The sequence below is a fragment of the Nycticebus coucang genome, chromosome 24 (assembly GCF_027406575.1).
Source record: "Nycticebus coucang isolate mNycCou1 chromosome 24, mNycCou1.pri, whole genome shotgun sequence".
NCBI classification, from domain to species: domain Eukaryota; kingdom Metazoa; phylum Chordata; class Mammalia; order Primates; family Lorisidae; genus Nycticebus; species Nycticebus coucang.
Genome location: NC_069803.1, coordinates 32155918 through 32169018, shown reverse-complemented (window position 1 = coordinate 32169018; position 13101 = coordinate 32155918). Strand labels below are relative to the sequence as shown.

At 40.3% G+C, this 13101-nt stretch overlaps 1 protein-coding gene across 1 annotated transcript in view; it reads right to left on the bottom strand.

Moving 5' to 3' along the window:
- ADAM2 (ADAM metallopeptidase domain 2) overlaps nucleotides 1-13101 on the bottom strand; it is a 92896-nt gene that overhangs the window by 77414 nt on the left and 2381 nt on the right. The gene's annotated exons all lie outside the window — the stretch shown is intronic.

Here is a 13101-nt window from a genome sequence, read left to right as displayed (position 1 = left end):
CTGAGGGTGATACAGTGAGACTCTGTCTCTACAAAAACAAACAAAAAAACCCCCCAAAACATAATGCCGGAGGGGAATTCTGGGAAGATGGCCGACTAATAGCAACTCTTGGAAGCCAAAGACGAGGAGCTGAGCCAAGAAAGAAGTTCAGCAAGTTGTAACTCCAAGGAAGAGCACTCAAGAAACCAAATTACAGGTACAAAGCCTGTTGACTAGAGGACAGGAGACCCCCTCCCCCAAGCAGGGAGCCTGATGCAGGCTATCTGTGAACAAGCAGGCAATAAAAGAGAGACTTTGCTGAAGAGAGCCACTGACCTCCAGGTCTTTTTCTCTGGAGAGGTCCCACTCATGAACCTAGACACCACCCCACCAGGCATAAAATTGAACAGATATTTCCCCCTCAAGTCCAAACTCCCACTCCACTCTTTCCCCCTCGCATGGTCTGAAGTTCTTCCCCCTGCAGAGCACAGAGTGTTTAGTCTTGTCCTGAGAGAACTGGGCATAGTGTGGACCGCCAACCAGCAGGAAGAAAGAGGGTGTGGGAAGAAAGGGACACTTGGCAGGAGGAGGAGCAGTTCCCTGGTTATGATTATGACCCTTGGTTTGGGCTGTGTCTGGTGGGACAGGGTGCAGAACCCCTGGCTCTGATGGCACTCACAGGGAGAGAGCGGTTACCCTGTGTGGACTGAGTTTGGCAGACAGGGCTAGTCCCCAGCCACTGCTGGGCCTGCAAGCAGAGGCTTGATAGGTGTGGACTGTGACCTGAGAGCAAGGGCATGATCCTTTGATTCCAACAGAACCCTCGAGCAGTGGCTTACTGGTGTGAACCACCCCAAAACCTCAGGGCTAGGTCATGGCCCACTGTCTCCAGTGGGACTGGTGAGCAGAGACTTACCAGGTGAGGATTGAGACCTACAGGTGGAGTGCAGTGTCCTGACTCTAACAGAGTCTGCGAAGAGAGGCTTGCCAGGCAGTGGACTGAGACTGGCAAGTGGGAGTGTGGTCCCCTGACTCCAACTGGTCTGGCAAGCAGAGGCTAGCTGTGTGTGGAGTGAAATTGGAGGACGGTCCTGGTGCCTTGACTCCAACAGAGCCTGCAAATGGAGGCTTGCCAGGCAGTGGCCTGAGCCTGGCAGGCAGGGGTGTAGTCCCCTGACTCCAACTGGTCTGGCAAGCAGAGGCTAGCTGTGTGTGGACTGAGACTGAAGGGTGGGGCCTAGTGCCCTGACTCCAACAGAGCCTGTGAGTAGAAGCTTGCCAGGCAGTGGACTGAGACTGGCAGGTGGTGGTGTGGTCCCATGACTCCAACTGGTCTGCCAAGCAGAGGCTAGTTGGATGTGGACTGAGACTGGTGGGTGGGAACGTGGTCCAGGGCACCAGCTGGGCCTGTGAACAGAGAAGTGAACAACAGTGTGGACTGAGACTGGCGGGTGGGAGTGCAGATTCCTGGCTCTAACTGTGTTGTTGGAAACCCTTGAATCCCTCTCTTTTGGATAGGGTTTGCACTGCTTGAGACAATTTGGTTGGAACATGTGTCTGGAGCTATCCACTGGCGGACATTCTGAGGTTGACCTTCAAGTTCTGTAGTGGAAAAGAAATGAAGGGTGGGGGCTGGGCACCACAACTGTTTGTATCTCTTCACAGTCAAGATTTAAATCTAACACTGTGGTTTCTTAGGATAGGGTAGAGGTTGGCTGATATCAAACAAAGCTAGCTTGTGCTGTCTCACTAAGTAGGTCCTCAGAGTCTCTGGCTAAAACTCTGAAAGAGGCCTTTGTAAGGTTGTAGGAGGCAAGCTACAATTACGAAGCCCAGGGCTTTGATAAGGGGCTATCTCTACTGCTGGGGAACCCCAATTCAATCTCACCCTACCAGTTCTAATAACCAAACAGTGGAAAATAAACATGGTGCAGATCCAACAGAAGAACTCCGGCAACATGCATAACCAGAGTAGATCAGCCCCCGCAAGAAATGACAAAGGAGATACAATTGAAGATGCCATGTCAGAAATCGAATGCAGAATATGGATTGCAAATAAGATAAATAGAATGGAAGAAAAGATAGAAATTGAATTCCAAAGAGTACTAAAGTTGTCTCAAGAAATTAATGAATTCAAACCCTAAGTCACCAAAGATATGGACATAATGAGAAAAGAGATAGCAAAGCTCAAGGAAATGAAAAAGTTAATTTAGGAGCTCCAAAACAAAGTAGAATCCCTCAGTAATAGAGTTAACCAGGCAGAAGAAAGGATCTCTGGAAATGTTCAAAGTTTTTGAATATTCCCAAACACTCAAAGAAGTAGACAATTGGAGGGTAAAAATTGATCATTCCCCGAGAGAGTTGTGGGATCACTCCAAAAGATCAAACATTTGTCTTATAGGAATTCCTGAAGGAGAAGAGGATGGTCCTAAAGGTATAGACGCTCTACTCCAAGAGATTTTGGAGGAGAATTTCCCAAGCATTGCAAGAGATACAGAACTTCAGATAGCAGATAGTTTCAGAACCCCAGCAAGACTCAATCCAAATAAAGCATCTCCTGGACACATTGTGATTAACTTTGCCAAAATTAAGACGAAGGAGAAAATTCTGCAAGCAGCCAGACATAAGAAAAGCATCACCTACAAATGAATAACTTCAGATCTCTCAGCCGAAACGTTTCAAGCCAGAAGAAGATGGTCATTGACCTTCAATCTCCTAAAACAAAACAACTTCCAGCCCAGGATCTGTATCCAGCTAAACTGAGTTTCATTTGTGATGGAGAAATCATTTAATGACATAGACATGTTGAAGAAATTTGCCATAACTAAACCAGCTCTCCAGGATATTCTCAGACCCATCCTCCACAATGATCAGCACAATGCTCTACCTCCACAGTAAACTCACCCAGAAATTTTTGAACAAAACCCAACTTCCACAGTGGTGGAAGGATTAAAAATGTCCACTGGACGTTCGAAAATCATGACACCCAAAATATAACCAGGCTTATCAATTCTCTCAATTAATATGAATGGTTTAAATTGTCTGCTAAAGAGGCACAGGCTGGCTGACTGGATACATAAACTCAGTTCGGATATGTGCTGTATACAAAAATCTCACCTTACCTTAAAGGATAAAAATAGACTCAGGGTGAAGGGATGGACATGTATAATACAGGCAAATGGAAACCAGAAAAGAGGAGGGGGTTGCAATTTTAGTAGCAGATACAATTGGCTTTAAGCCAGCAAAGATAAAGAAAGATAAGGAAGGTCACTACCTATTTGTGAAGGGAAACACAAACATGAAGAGATTTCAATAATTAACATGTATGCACACTACCAGAATGCTCCTCAATTCATAAAACAGACCCTAATGGATATGAACAACTTGATATCTTCCTGCACTATAATAGTTGGAGATTTTAACATCCATTTGACAGTTTTGGATAGATCCTCTAAGAAGAAACTAAACAAAGAAACATTAGACTTAAACCTGACCCTAGAAGAAATGGATTTATAGACCTCTCAGAACATTTCACCCTAATAAAACTGAATATACATTCTTCTCATAAGCCCATGGGTCATCCTCCAAAATAGATCACATCCTAGGACACCAGTCTAACCTCAGCAAATTTAAAAGTGTAGAAATTATTCCTTGTATCTTCTCAGACCACCATGGAATAAAAGTTGAACTCAACAGCAATGGGAATCTTCATACTCAAAGTCATGGAAGCTAAATAATCTTCGGCTGAATGATAGGTGGGTCAAAGATGGGATTAAGAAGGAAATCACCAAATTTTTAGAACAAAATGACAACAAAGACACAAATTATCAAAACCTGTGGGATACTGCAAAGGCAGTCCTAAGAGGGAAATTAACAGCATTGGAAGCTTTCATCAAGAAAACAGAGGAAGCCAACAACTTAATGAATCATCTCAAGCAACTGGAAAAGGAATAACAGTGCAACCCCAAACCCAGCAGAAGAAAAGAAATAACCAAAATTAGAGCAGAATTAAATGAAATTGAAAACAAAAGAATCATTTAGAAGATCAATGAAACAAAAAGTTGATTTTTTGAAAAGATTAACAAAATTAATAAACCTTTGACCAACCTAACCAGAAACAGAAAAGTAAAATCTCTAATATTGTCTATCAGAAACAATAAAGGAGAAATAACAACAGACACTTCAGAAATTCAAAAAAATCCCCAATGATTACTATGAAAATCTCAATTCCCAGAAATATAAAAATCTGAAGGAAAAGGGCCCATACCTGGAAGGATGCCACTTTCCTACAGTCAACCAGAAAAAATTAGAAATCTTGAATAGACCTATATCAAGTACTGAAATAGCATCAACAATACAAAATCTTCCTAAAAAGAAAAGTCCAGGACCAGATGGCTTCACATCCGAATTCTATCAAATCTGCCAAGAGGAACTAGTACCTATATTATACAACATTCTCCAAAGCATAGAAAAAGAAGGAACATTTCTCAACACATTCTATGAAGCTAATATCACCCTGATCCCCAAACCAGGAAAGGATCCAACAAAGAAAGAAAATTATAGACCTGTATCATTAATGAATACTGATGCAAAAATATTCAATAAGATAGAATTTAACAACACATCAAAAAATTATACACTACGATCAAGTTAGTTTTATTCCAGTGTTATAGGGTTGGTTCAACATACGCAAATCTATAAATATAGTACATCACATCAATAAAATTAAAAAAAGACCATATGATTCTCTCAATTGACGCAGCAAAAGCCTTTGATAATATCCTTTCATGATCAGAATTATTAAGAAAATAGGCACACAAGGGACATTTCTTAAACTAATGGAGGCCATCTACAGCAAACCATAGCCAATATCATATTGAATGGTATAAAATTGAAAACATGTCCACTCAGATCAGGAATGAGGCAAGGATGCCCGCTCTCTCCACTGCTATTCAACATAGTAATGGAAGTCTTAGCCATCGCAATCAGACAAGAGAAGGTGATCAAAGGTATCCAAATAGGGTCAGAGGAGATCAAACTATCACTCTTCACTGAGGATATGATCCTATACTTGGAAAATTCCAGGGACTCAACTTTTATATATACCAACAATAGACAATCTGAAAAAACAATCAAGGACTCTATTCCTTTTACAATAGTGCCAAAGAAGATGAAATATTTTTTTTTATTATTAAATCATAGCTGTGTACATTAGTGCAATCGCCTGTACCCATTCTAAGATGCACCATAGATGTGGCCCCACCCATTACCCTCCCTCCACTGAAACCTCCCCCCTCACTTCAGAAGATGAAATATTTGGGAATTTACCTAACAAAGGATGTGAAAGATCTCTATAAGGAGAACTATGAAACTCTGAGAAAAGAAATAGCTGAAGATGTTAACAAATGGAAAAACATACCATGCTCATGGCTGGGAAGAATCAACATTGTTAAAATGTCCATACTACCCAAAACAATTTATAGATTTAATACAATCCCTGTTAAAGTACTGTCATACTTTAAATAACTTGAAAAAATGGTACTTCATTTTATATGGAATCAGAAAAAACCTCAAATACCAAATACATTACTCAGGAGGTATAAGAACAAATCAGGAGGTATCACATTACCAGACTTCCAGCTATACTATAAATCTATAGTGATCAAAACAGCATGGTACTGGCACAAAAACAGAGTGGTAGATGTATGGAACAGAATAGAGAACCAAGAGATAAACCCCACTACTTATTGCCATTTGATCTTCGACAAACTTATCAAAAATATTCAGTGGGGGAAAGACTCCCTATTTAACAAATGGTGCTGGGTGAACTGGATGGCAACCTGTAGAAGACTGAAATTGGGCCCCCACCTTTCACCATTAACAAAAATTGATTCTCACTGGATAACAGATTTAAACTTAAGACACGAAACTATAAAGATTCTTGGAGAGAGTGCAGAGAAAACACTTGAAGAAATCAGCCTGGGAGAATATTTTATAAGGACCCCCTGGGCAATTGAAGCAACACCAAAAATACCTTACTGGGATCTGATCAAACTAAAAAGCTTTTGCATAGCCAAGAGCACAGTAAGTAAAGCAAACAGACAACCTTCAGAATGGGAGAAGATTTTTGCAGGTTATGCTTCTGACAAAGGTCTGATAACTAGAATCTACAGAGAACTCAAACTAATCAATAATAATAAAAGAATAAATAACCCTATTTTTATGTGGGCAAGAGACTTGAACAGAAACTTCTCTGATGAAGACAGGCACATGGCCTACAAATACATGAAAAAATGCTCTTCATCCTTAATCATCAGAGAAATGCAAATCAAAACCACTTTGAGATATCATCTGACTCCAGTAAGATTAGTCCACATCACAAAACCCCAAAACTACAGATGTTGGTGAGGATGTAGAGAGAAGGGAAATGCTTCTACAGTGCTGGTGGGAATGCAAGCTAATACGACCTTTTTTGAAAGAAGTTTGGAGAACACTCAGGAACTAAAAGTAAACCTACCACTTGATCCTGCAATTCCTCTACTAGGTATATACCCAGATGATCAAAAATTATTTTACAACAAAGGCATTTGCACCAGCATGTTTATTACAGCCCAATTCATAATAGCCAAGACATGGAAATGGCCCAAGTACCCATTGACCCATGAATGGATTGTGGTATGTGTACACCATAGAATACTATGCAGCCATAAAAAAGAAGGCGACTTCGCATCTTTTATGTTTACCTGGATGGAGCTGGAACATATTCTTCTTAGTAAAGTATCTCAAGAATGGAGAAAAAAAGTATCAAATGTACTCAATACTACTATGAAATCAATATATAAACAGCTACTTGATATGAATGGTAAAACATGACTATAGTCCAGAAAGTAGAAGGGAAGGGGAGAGAGAGGGGAGGGAGGAGGCTTATGGGAGGAGGGAGGGTATCTGGGGGGACCTCACCTAATGTGCATGATGCAATGGTACATTTCAACGCTATTAAGAAATAAGTATAATTGTGATGGATGTGTTACTTAGTTCAATGTAAGCATTTCACATTGTATATAGAAGCAGTACCCTGAATCCCATAAATGCATCAATGTACAAAGTTATGATTTAATAAAAAACAATAAGAACAATGTCTCATTTGGTCCCGTCTAAGTGTGTTTCTGTTCCTTCCCCTTCACCCCTTAAGTTACATGTACCTTTCTGGGATACAAGTGCCCCTAGGTTACAAACACCCACTGACATACAACTCACGCTTACAAATGGAGGCTATTACTGGTAATATAGGTCAATGCACCTGTTCTGACTTACACCCAAATTCAACTTAGGAACAATCCTACGGAGCCTGTCTCATTTGTAACCTGGGGACAACCTGTACTTTTCTTTCAACCTATAAAACTTCCTAAGCAATTTGTGGAGAGCAGGTTTGCTGTTGAGAAATGTTCCCATATTTCCTTCTCCAAGAAAGTCTTTATTTCACATTCATTCCTGCAGGGTATTTTTACAGGCAATAGGATCTGAGCTGCCAGTTGTTTCTGGGCTTTAAAAATGATGTTCTGTGGATATCTGACTGCCACTGTTTCTCAGAAACAATAATGTGAATCGTTGTTCCCTCAAATATAATGTGCCCTTTTCCTCTGAATGTTTTGAAGACTTATTATCTTTGATTTTCATTACTTTCATTTTCATATGTACTTGTCTCTTATACTAGTTGAGCTTCTTACACCTGTTAAGGCATATTTTTCATCAAATTTGGAAGATTTTCAGCCATTGTATCTGCAAATGTATTATTCTGCATCAATTTCTTCTTTCTTTTCTGGAGCTGATGACACGAATGTTTTGATATTGTCTCTTGGGCCCATAAGACTCTGTTATGTATTTTGGTTTTTCTTTTTAAATCATTTTTTTCATCCTTGTTGAGATTGGGTATTGTCTATACCTCACTGGCTCTTCCCTCTGTCACCTTCATACTGATATTGAGCCAACACGGTTTGTTTGTAATTTCAAATGTCATATTTATTTTGTACCGTATATTGTAATTTTGCATTTGGTTTGTATTTTCAGAGCTTTTTTATGAGAATATCTATCTTTTCATTAATTTTAGGAATAGTTACATTTACCTTATGGAAGGTGATTATAATGTGCATACTCTCAGGATTGGCAGTGGTCATGGCACTTTTCCTTGGATTTTGTTCAGATTTCCGTGGTTCTCTGAATGCCATCTAATTTTGGATTACATCTTTAACATTTTCTATCAGTATATTGCAAGAGTTTAGATCCTGTTAAAATCTTCTACTGAAGAATGACTTCTTTGTTTTTGTTTTAGCAAGCACTTAAGTTGCTAGGTTCAGACTACAGCTCTATCTCATCATCACTCCATATCAGATTCACTTTCAAAGCTTTCTCTAGGTCATTTGGGTCTGCCTGGTGCACGAGCCACCCCAAGAAAGTTTAGTCTGAGATTTAGGAAGTCATTTACATCATAGTTCATTTGAGGAAACATTTGATATGTCTTTTTAGATCTGTCCCAGGTGTGCATTGCTCGAGATAGAGCCAGAATTTATGTTAGTTCATCCCAGAATGAGAAGACACATTTTTTAGTGCTATTCTCTTTTTGATTTCTCTCACATGCGTGGATGCCCTGGGGCCCTTTTTTCCAGTTTCTTTGTTCAGAAAGATGCTGTTAATCCAGAGCTTTAGCCTTCTGCACTGATGTGCAATCAAGCATGACTGGCATCAACTTCAGAGAGAAGTGTTGATAGAAGAGAGAGGAATACAACGTGCATTCTTCCCACAGTCTTCAGACACGCACAGCGCCATTCCCTAGCTTCTCTGGCCACTCGTTCTTTGTTCAGGGCTTGGGGTGCCTCCGTGGCAGTCCTATATCACAACTACAGCTGACTTCAGAGTAGAGCAAGGGTGGAAAAGAGAGAAAAAAGAAAAAGGGAGATTCCCCCTCCCATACACAATTTACCATGTGCAAGAATAAAGTTTCTAGTCTTTTGATGGGAGAGGAGACCTTTCTACTCAACATCTATTTAACTGTTCCAGGATTTGGACCAGTTTGGGGTCATAATCAGGAAAGAAGGGAAGAAAAACTAAAATTACAAACCTCAATTTCCTATGCACCATTATTCAGATTTCAACTCTGGTCCTCAATCTACCTGACATTACTTTGGGTACTCAGTAGCTTACTTTTGCATTCTCTCCAGAGCCTGACATGATCAATGGGAAAATAGACTGCAGTCAATTGACTCAGTCTTTGCTGTACCATGTAAACATTAAATGGAAAATAAATAAAAACAAAAAGCAAAGAAACTGCCAAGTTGTCAATGTCTTGTTTGATCTCAGGGACACTATCTTTTAAAAATTCAGGTGAAGTACTCTGTTTTAGAATGGTCTGTCTTAGAAAAATCTTCAAGGATATACTGAGGCTTAGAAACTCCCCCCAACCCCCAGTATGGTACACTGGTATTTTTTTTTTTTTTTGAAACAGTCTTCCTATGTTGCCCTCAGTAGAGTGCTGTGGCATCACAGCTCACAGCAACCTCAAACTCTTGGGCTTCACGATTTTCTTGCCTCAGCCTCCCAGGTAGCTGGGATTATAGGTGCCTTGCCACAATGCCTGGCTATTTTTTTGATGCTGTTGTCACTGTTTAGCTGGTCCGGGATGGGTTTGAACCCACCAGCTGGGGTATATGTGGCTGGAGCCTTACACATTGAGCTACGGGTGCTGCCTGGTGCCCAGGCATGGTAATTGAAGGTGCTAGGAGACCAGCAGACACTGGAAGTAACTATTCTCTGAAGTCGCTTATCTGCCTGAAGTCCAGATCTGCCAAAGAAGAAAAAAATTACCTCTGGTCCCTTTCCTAAATTTTCAGGAAGAAAGACTGACGTCTGTCAACACACACGGACAGGATTCTGTTGGGAACCATTACCCTCTATTTTGGTCCCATTCAGTAATTCAAAGATAATCTTTTACCGGCCATTGTTCCCTTTATGAACCCAACCGACTTGTTTCAGGCCATTGTTTGTTCTCCAAGTTCATTGATTTCCCCCTAAAATTCATTTACTATCCCCCAAATTGCCACGTTTCACCCATCTCCCCTCCCCTATGAAGAAGGGTATATAAACATTGGGATTCCATTGGGTTATTGGGTAATCATTCTCCCACAATTCCTCTGTACCACACACGCTGAAATGAAGTTTGTATCTTTTCTCCTATGAACCTGCCTACTGTCTCTTGAATTTCAGTGAAATTTCACAGGGCAAAAGGAAAGTTTTCCCTTGGTCCCTGTCATTTCAGTGCAGTGAGAAAGACAACCCAAAACTCTGTCTTCTGCAAGCCCCAGTCAAAGAAGACTTGCCCCAGTCTTCTGCAAGCCCCACCCCTGGCAGCCAGCAGAAGTGTAAGAAATTCTCACCAGTCCAACTCCTGTTCTCTTACTCACTCTGTGGAATCTGATTTAGTGGAAAGTAAAAATTACATTAATTTCAGAATATGCATTTGGTATTTTATACAGTTTCTTCTAAGTTTTCTGTCTTGGTTTTAATTTCTAATTTTTTTTAAATATATTACGAAGATGAATTTCAAAGTCTGTCAACTTCTATTTTTTTAATCTAATCTCTTGTAAATCTCTTTCTATAATCTGTTGTTTTCCTTGGTATTAGAATGTGGGTCTGGATATTATTTTTAGTGACTTCTAGAGATCTATAAAGGTGGTATAAATAAGGTTTGAGATACATTTTCTTCAAGGGATTATTTAATTTTGTTTTGCTCAGGCAACTAAAGGCACAGAAAATCCCGAATCACCTTAATTCTCTTTCAGGGAATTTTTCTCATACGTCAACTGTAAAAGTCAATCAAATTAGTTAGTACAAACAAGTTATTTTTATTTTTTATTTTTCTTTTGGTTTTTCTTCTGGGAGGAGTCTTACTCTGTCGCTTGGGTTAGATTGCCATGGCCTCAGCATAGCTCACAGCAATCTGAGATCAAACAATCCTCCTGCCTCAGCCTCCGGAGTAACTGGGAGTGCAGAGGCACCTACCACAATGCCTGCCTAATTTTCTCTCCTTTTGGAGGAGCTGGGGAAGGGGTGTGTCTCACTCCTGGTCAGGCTGCTCTCAAACTCTTGACCTCAAGTGAGCCTCCCATCTCAGCCTCCCAAAGTGTTAGGATTACAAGCATGAGCCACTGATCCCAGTGTGACAGACAAAACCCCTGATGCTAATAAATGCTCAGGAAAATTTGTTTGTTATTAATTTGCATGAATGATGGTACAAAGCATGATACTATCAGTTCACCGTTAAACATTAATGATGATATCAGGGGTTGCTGGTCTCTCCATGATTTCTTTCATTTCTCTTGTATGCTCTGGATTGTTTTTTTTTTTTAAACTGAGAATTATCTTAAGTACCAAGATGTGTTTTGTAAATTATTATAACATAGTGATAACAAGGAAGTTGAATATATTATGGAGAACAATATATTAAGAGGAAGTGAATTTGTGTTCACCGTGGCTCTGGATACAAGCCCCCTTGGCAAATGCTGTCATAACAGCCCTCCTGCCAATGAAGTCCTTGGTAAGATTGGACACCAGAGTTTTCAGGTAGAGACGCCCATTTGAAATGTAGTCTGTGGCTTTAGAGATAAATCAGGCAATACAACCGTTATGGAGAAAAGATGCTCAAGGCTATTAGAGCAAGTGACATATACATGTACAGGGAAGACGATGTGTAATAAAGTTTCAGATCTAGAAGGTGAGGGAGCAAGACTGGGCTTGGCTTGGGCTGGGCTCTGGCCTTCAGGATTTTTTTTAGCACCATGACCTTGGTGCAGGTAAAAAGCTGAAGAGGAAGATAAAGAATCCATATGAGATTGTACAGTCAAGGTACTCTCCTGGGAACCTGTGATTTCACACGTGGGTTTCTAAGGACATGTAGTTATGGCCGAAGAAAAATTAAGGTGAATGAAGACAGGATGAACTGAGCATACTGTTGGAGAAATATGCAAGAGTTAAAAGTTTGGGAGATTCAAAGTCAGTAAAGAATTAGTGTTTCTGCAGTCAAGAGCGGGGCAGATTTAGTGAAGCAGCTGGTAAGCAGAGCCAAGAAAAAATTCTATCAAACCGTGCTCCTTAAAATATAATTCCTGGGAGATTTTTCTAGGACAGAATCATTCTAAAACTTCATTCTAGTTTTACTCACCCACAGAAAAATTCAGGTACAAAGAATGAAAAATCATAGGGATAACCACAAAATTTCTAATTCTCAATATTTTGTTAGTATTTCTGTTTTCCATGTAGATATGAGAGGCTTGTATCATTTTTTTTTTTTTTTGGTCTGTTTTTCTGTTTTAGGGCCTGATTCTAAATGTTACTGCCTCATGAATCATTTCTTTTGAACAATGTAGTCATTGTTACCCAATTTGGTTTCCTTTTATCTTACTTTTCCTGTCAGAGGACATATTCTTGTAAAACTACTTGCTTAAAAATAAAGTCATAATGTAACGTAATAGGGAGTGCACCCTGGTTAGCACAGTGGTGAATAAGAACACCAACAACAAAAAAAAAAGGAAAGAAAAACAGAGCAGGGCAGGGCAGTGTGACAGCTACTTCAGAATGTGCCACCAAAGCTGAGTGCTACTCAAATGGAATTGATTTTAAGCATAAAACTGTCATAAACTGGCTGACAAAACTATATCGCCTTTTTCTTTTTTTTTTTTTTATTTTTCAATTGTTTGGGATTCATTGAGGGTACACAGAATTAGGTTACACTGATTGTCTTTGTTACATGAAGTCCCTCTTCTAATTGTGTCCCGCCTCCAAGAGGTGTGATGCCCCAGTGCCCTCCCCCCTCCCCTCTCCCCACTTGCTCATTCCCCTTCTCAAAGCCGCAGATGCTGGCGTGGACGTGGAGGGAAGGGAACCCTTCGACACGGCTGGTGGGACTGCAAACTAAGACAATCTTTTTGGAAGGAAGTATGGTGAATCCTCAAAGAACTCAAACTAGACCTCCTGTTTGATCCCGCATCACCTTTTTTTTTTCTACCCACCCCCCTCCCTCCTTACCTCTCCCTGCTCTCCCCTCCCCCACCCCACTGCATCCTTAATTGTCAT